Source organism: Lycium ferocissimum, chromosome 10 (assembly GCF_029784015.1).
Source record: "Lycium ferocissimum isolate CSIRO_LF1 chromosome 10, AGI_CSIRO_Lferr_CH_V1, whole genome shotgun sequence".
NCBI lineage: Eukaryota > Viridiplantae > Streptophyta > Magnoliopsida > Solanales > Solanaceae > Lycium > Lycium ferocissimum.
The window spans coordinates 48556119-48562748 of record NC_081351.1 but is presented as its reverse complement, the minus strand read 5'-3'; positions in this window follow the sequence as shown (position 1 = coordinate 48562748).

The window sequence follows — 6630 nt, the reverse complement described above, 5'->3', positions numbered from 1 at the left end:
GGAAAAAAACAAGTTAAAAAAAATAAGGAACAAGCGAGTTGAGAGAAAATTTCAAAATGGCAAAGTGAGAGAAGAAGCAAAGTAGCAACTTTCGAGTCAAAAGAACGGCCGATGAAAGTTGAAAAGTTGGGCGGCACATGATCGAAACAAATAGGAAGGGGGGATGATCACGATCAAAGAAGAAAATTGGAGAGAAGGATGATCGATGAAGTGAAAGAAAGTGAAGAAAGGGAAGTGAAAAATGGTAAAAAGAGAGGTTAAAGGCCTTATATGGCATATGAACCGAGACGATTATAGATCCGAAACCAACGGGGATGACACGTGTCCCACAATTAACGAGGGACGTGATTTGAAACGACGTGCGTTATGGCGGTTACCAAAGTTGGTCGTTCGGGATGAAACACGTGGCCGATGGCGAGGGGATGTGGCACTTGTTATTCCGTGGAAAAAATAAAAAGATAAGAACGAGAACATGGAACCACCAGGTTACGTGACTCGTCCGTTTCCGGTTATAGGAAAAACTGTGAGTCGAAAAGTGTGGGACTATCTGTATACGGTAAAAATTGGGTTCATGTTAGATCGGTGAGGCAGGGGATCGAGGGAAGAAAGAAACGAAGCACGGCGTGAAGACTTTCTTTCGGGGGAGGTATTACACGAGAAGTGGTTGATCGAGAAGAAAGCGGAGAAATCGTTTGATGCGGTTTGTCCAGGAGCGATTCCCTCATCACGGCCCGTCCGGTTTCGCCGGCCCGAGTTGATCGTGGCCGTTGTCGGTTTCTCGCGTGGCCAAGTTGATCGTCGGCAGATTAGTCGGTTGATCGATTCAAAATTGCCCGCGTACGAGGCAGATTCTGCCACGTTGTCTTTATGAGCAAATACGGGTGTTCATCGGTGTGCGGCCGGCCTTATCTTTTAGGGTTCTTTATTAAAAAGGGTTTTATGTTTATCTGAACGTAAAGCAAAACTATAAATAGGGGGCATTCCCTTACTTTTAAGGGGTTAGCTTTTTGGAATCTAGAGCATTGTAATAGCAAATCAAAATATTATTTCTCTCTTTAGTCTGAATCTGTGGAGTATTATTGTTTTAGCTTTGCTCTTCTAATATCACTTTACTTAATCATCCATAGCAACATATGCAACGTATTTACCCAAGTTATTAACGCATATATTTATATCTACTAACCGTTGTACACGAATCCATATATATATTCCATCAAAAACCAAAATAAATTAAAGTTTGTCCACATATCCTATACCTCACCTATAAATTCAATTGATTACCTAAATTCGGGGGTAAACAGAACTTGCTTTCCTACCTTCACTAGGAAGTCATTTTAATTTCCTCATTTTTAAGAAATTTATTTTTCTAGAGAAAATAATTTTCAAATTTTTTGACCAACCGAACATAAGAAAATTAAAAAAAAAATATATATATATATATACTTTCCTCCATACACAACCCAAGCTAAACTAATACTAGATAAAAGGCAATTATGCATTAGTAAAATTTCTTCCAATAACATTCCAGTAATATGATCATTTTATTTAAGTCAAAGAATAAGAGTTATTTATTCTCTTCGATCTGAGTCTTCATCCATTTTATATGAAGGTATTATTATTTAGGAATTACATATAACACTTCTCATATAGTTTTGAAATATAAAACATTAAAGAACATATAGAATATATATTCAAATTCACACAAAAAGTTAGGCAATTTAACTTTCATGCACGAACTGCTTCCACATAAATTGGTAAGAAAGAGGATGCTTGAAATTAAATTGAAAATGTTTGGTAGTTCAATAAACAATGTATAGTTAATTAACTGTAGTGTTTTACTCTTTCCAAACCCTATTTGTGGAATACATATTGTTGTTGTTGTAGTAGTTCAACCAATAATGTATAGTTAATTAAATGTAATGCTCTTGAATCTTAGTGGTACAAAACTTAACTAAAATAAACCTAATAATTAAATTAAAATAATAGTTTGCGGCCAAACAAATTTTATTGTGATGAAGCAACTGCTGAGCTGGCGCCTCTGGGGTCCAATTTAAGTTTAAAATACCATTGTTTTAGCTGTTTACTAAGGGCATCTCCAACCCATTGCACTATTTTTTGCACCAAAATAGTGTAAATTAACTCCAACCCATTGTACTATTTTTTGCACCAAAAAAGAATATTTCTTTTATATTCTTCTCTCTCTTTTATATTATATTATTTTCTTTTAATTAAATTTTATTTTTAATTTCATAAAAAAAATCCTTTTTTTTTCTTTTTTACATATCCATCCCATGTAATTCATAATCCTTTGTTATATAAGCATTTAATATAAAATTATTTTATACCATAAAATTCTAAATAATATAAATTGTAAGCAAATATTATACGTTATACATATTAATGGATAATTCAAATAAAAGTGAAATCATTAATGTATTGAACATTGTTATGTTATTGATCATTGTGTTGTTATTGGACATTGTGTTATATATTCGAAATTATTATGTTATTGAACATTGTGTTATTTATTAACAACATATTATATTTTATATTTGCACTTTTCATTTTTGTGATAGTTATATTTTTTAATACAATTATAACTTATAATAAAATTAACTTACAATTTTATATAAAATAATATATACGAACATTAATTTATAAAACTTACACTCTAAAATTAAGATGTAAAATTAATATCATAAGATATTACATAAAAAATAATTAGGTATATTAGGAATCTAAAATTATAAATTAAAACTTATAATATGTTAAATTAAAAGTGTGATATAATAAAAAAAATAATAATAAAATATTAATTAATAGTAATGGTGTAGATGAATAGGTATATTAGGAATCTAAATATAAAAATTAAAATTTATAATATGTTAAATTAAAAGTGTTAAATAATAATAAAAAAAAAATTTAATGAAAAGTAATGGTGCAATGAATAATGTTGCATCAAATTTAGTGCAACACTATTCATGCATCAAAATGGTGTAAAAAAATAATGCAAAATTGGAGCTTTAAAACATTATTTTTTACACCAAAATAACATTTGGTGTAAAAAATGATGCAAGATTGGAGATGGTCTCAGACCCGCTAAACTGTCTCAATCAATCTCTCATACCACCTGTCCCGTTCGGCCGTCCAAAGAGATTGACAAGCACCTTTCTCCACGTGGCATGTCAACAAGTCATTTTTCTTTTGGTTCTGCATGCATATAATTTTGTGTTAGTCATGTTTTTTGACCTTTTCTAGGCTGTTTTGTCATATTTTAGTTCTCATAACTTCATTACTGTTGTTATTTTCTTTATCGGATTGATGTGGTTGCTTTTTTTTTAGTCGAGGATCTTTCGAAATAATATGTCTATCTCTATGATAAAAGTAATTCTGTGTACGCTCTTCCATCCTAAAACCTCACTTTGTGAGATACACTGAGTATATTATTGTTGTTGTATACGTATAATATATCCTGCCGAACATCACGCGGCGGTAGGGGGCCTGTCATTACACGCGCACATTACGGAGAATAAGGTGAACTGTGGGGTACCATTGGTTTCATGCTGACGTAAGAAAAACTGTAGGAACCTTAAAACCATGTACACTAATAAGTTTAAAATAATTGATGTTTAGCCTTGTCACATGGATTAAGAAATTACTCCCTCCATCTCAAATTATTTGTGGTGATTGTTATAAATAATTATCTCAAACTATTTGTTGTTTTTGGAATATACCAAGGGCAAATATGAAAGAATAAATTAAAGACTTTTTTGATTTTGTAAAACATCAATCATTTTAGACCAATTTTTAGACGCTAAAAACAATTATTATTTTTTTTGTGCGGAATGCCCTTCAAAGGCACTAGTCTTTAATTTTTGCCCCTTAAATTGGTGGTCTTTAATTTTTGCCCTTCGCTAAAAACCCTTTGATTTCGGGTTCGAACCCCCGCTTAGTCAAAAAAAATTTTAAAAAAATTCGCAAAACAGAGTTTTGCCTCAAACTCTGCCTTAAGGTAGAGTTCTACCTTCATGCATGGCAAAACTCTGCCTTAACCTGAAGGCAAAACTCTATATTAAGGTGGAGGTTCGCATTAAGACAATTTTTTTTTTAATTCAGTTGAAATTTTGAAAAACTTTGCCTTAAGGCCTAACTTTTACCCGAATAGGCTCAATTTTGCTATGAAACTCTGCCAGCGAAATTTTCTTTTTTTTGTTTGATTGAGTCGGGGTTTGAACTCAGGACCTCGGGGTATTAGACGAAGGGTAAAAATTAAAGACCACGCCAATTTGAGGGGCAAAAATTAAAGACAAGTGCCTTTAAACGGCAATCGTGCAAATGACCCACAAACATCAATTATTTTGAAACGTAGAAAGTATGTTATTTATCCTATTTTAGGTCGGCATTCAAGAAAAAATCAGAAGTCAGACCCAACTGAAAAATTGAACTTAATTAATTCAAGGAGATTACGTGTATTTGGTTTGATATTGATAAAAAAAAAAAACTCAAACTAAACTCATAAATATATTCATGTATTTATTTTAATTATACACGTTTATAACTAGTTATATGTGTTTCTGTTGAAAATTTTGATTATGTATTCGTGATCCTCATTTAAAGAGTAATGTTTAATATGGCTACCATAATCATCGATTGTAATGTGTTTGCTGACTACTTGTCAGATGTCGTTGAAATATTTTAATCTTCTTCACACGTCACAAGGCCATGCTTATCCAGCTGCTTTTCCTGGTTTTGAGGTAGTATTTTATGGACAATTTAAAAAATGGATGGAGCATATCACTATTTATGCTTCAAGCTGGGTCTTTTATCCTGTTGAAGCTTTTAGGAGTCATTTGTTTATTTTTTCAAATTATTAGAGGTCCAATATTCACTCATATATAACGTTATTATTTTGCATATTTGATCTTATATAACTTGTCTTCCACTTTGACATGTATTCTCCTACTTATATAGCACTCCTCCATGTTAGCATGCAATCCTAGTTTAATTTTATGCATCATCCCTATTTTCATCTGTCATTTCACTCTTTTGAAATAGCTACCCATCGATATCTTAATTGTTTGTGACGAGCACCGCAAATCATTTTAGTCTAACCTTAACGTCAAAACTAGAGCATATATTAGTGAACACTGAACCCTATCTTGTGTACTACATCACTTATGTGAAACATAACTAAGGTATTCAAGTACGAGCTCAAGCTAAATCACAAGTTTAAAACACATGGTTATAAGAAACTCTTGATCTCCTTAACTATTCTCCCATTTGTAACAACTCCTTCGTAGATGTCATTCTGTGGCCTTCATGCATTTGATATAAGTTCCTTATCCTCCACAACTCCCATCTAGGTTTCATACGCATTCTTTAAGTAAAATGAAGGGAAAAGGGTCAAATATACCCCTCTACTTTAGTTTATTCCATTGACTTTCTTCGCCTCCGTTAACCAAAGTAGTCAAATATCTTCCTCTCAAAGCACATACATATACCTCAATGGATGGAAAATCCCAAATCAATCAAAATTACCCATTTAACGGAAAAAATCCATGTTCATCACTTAGATCCGACCCGGCCCACAAAATTATTTCCACCCACCCTTATATACCCCCGTTAGCATTTGTTGTTACTTAGCTTGAAGTTTTTGTGATTTGTGAAGGTTTTGTCACTGCTTTCTGCTTTGAGCGGATTAAAATTAATTTGACATGCCCAAAAGGAAATTTTATGCCAGAGGTCTGATTTTACCAATGGCACTTAGGGCAGAAATGTTGATACAACTTATAAGCCATTTATAGAGCATCACATTTATGATTGGGTTCTTTCCACTGATTTGTTTCCATTTGCTGGGAACTTTTATATGTCCTGGGTTCCATTTTCATCATCCAACTAGAGAAACTTGTTTGGTATTTTATAAAGGATCCCTGATGACCAATAATTGATGATCCCATTTGATCCCTTTTCAGCGAATTAACTTCAGTCAACTTTCTTGTTTAGTTTGTCCGTAAAATTAGTTTCTAAGTAATTAATACAACTGTTCTTCCGTAAATACCAAACAATAGAGGGTATATTAGGGTGGGTGGAAATAATTTTGTGGGACGGGTCAGGTCGGGTCTAAGTGATGGACATGATTTTTTTTAGTTAAATGGGTAATTTTGATTGATTTGGATTTTTCATCCATGAAGGGGTATATCTGTGTACTTTGGCTAACGGAGGGGTATATTTGACTACTTTGGCTAACGGAGGACAAAGTTAGCCAATAAACTAAAGTAGAGGGATATATTTGACCCTTTTCTCTAAAAATGAATATCATGTACTGACATAAGAAATAATGTAACGCCTCGATGGAGCTTATTTTTTTTACTGTTTGGAGGTGGGGTGATTGTGGTTTGCAGATTGTTGAGTTTTCCTTGTATCTTCAGCAGTTGGATACTTGGGACTCAAATTAGGATGATAGGCTAGCTAGTGCTATTACTTGTAATATTGACATATGATCGGGAATTAATTAATTTATGACATAACTAGATGTAGGTTGATCCAATCTCACTATAAAACGAGTAGTTAAACACGTTATGACATAACTAGATGTAGGTTGATCCAATCTCACTATAAACGAGTAGTTAA